Source organism: Pseudophryne corroboree, chromosome 7 (assembly GCF_028390025.1).
Source record: "Pseudophryne corroboree isolate aPseCor3 chromosome 7, aPseCor3.hap2, whole genome shotgun sequence".
NCBI lineage: Eukaryota > Metazoa > Chordata > Amphibia > Anura > Myobatrachidae > Pseudophryne > Pseudophryne corroboree.
In genome coordinates, this window is record NC_086450.1 from 475780769 (window position 1) to 475781508 (window position 740).

General features: G+C 38.2%; 1 pseudogene; it reads left to right on the plus strand.

The window, feature by feature from the left end:
* On the plus strand, positions 1-119 carry LOC134946040 (5S ribosomal RNA; annotated as a pseudogene).
* The last annotated feature ends 621 nt before the right edge of the window (positions 120-740 follow it).

Genomic DNA, 740 nt, shown 5'->3' on the forward strand with positions numbered 1-740 from the left:
ACCTACTACCATACCACACTGTATATGCCCAACCTCGTTCCATCTTGGAAGCAATACAGTGTTGGGCCTGATCAGTACCAGGCTGGATGACCACCTGGGAATATCAGGTGTTGTAGGTTATATATGGCAGTGTCACAGAAAGAGGATTACTTGCATGGCTTCTGACATACAAATTATGCATTTAAGCAAAGGATAAACTATTATCTCTTTAATTTTTAAACTGTTAAAAGAAACTTCTTGTTCTAAAATTTAGCTGTATTAATACAAACTTTCTATTATTAAGACTGGTCCTTGTGTCTTTCTTTTATTAAATATAGCACAATAAAAGTTATGTTTTAATACAATAATAATTACAACCTTTTGTCTCTGAAATATAGTGCTCCCAACCAAGGTTACTTCTTTTTTCTTCTACTTGCATACTCAATTATGTTTAATAACCTTGGGAGCACCACTGACAATCACACTTGGTGCCACCTCAACAAAATTATTGTATGGCAGGTGGGCGGTGATAAACAATAGACAATAGTCTATACAGTCAGTTTCTTCAGAGACTCACAATATCATGTATTCCTAAATTGACCCCCAGTCCTGTGCGGAATCCCCCAACCTACCCTTTTTTCTCTCTACACCAGTGATTAAACAGCTGTTGGATGCCAGCTCCAGCACACGCCTGTGTCTCCAGTGTTGTAAGCCTTGATCACTCATATACAATGCAGCCAGTGAGTGAGGGTGTAATAATG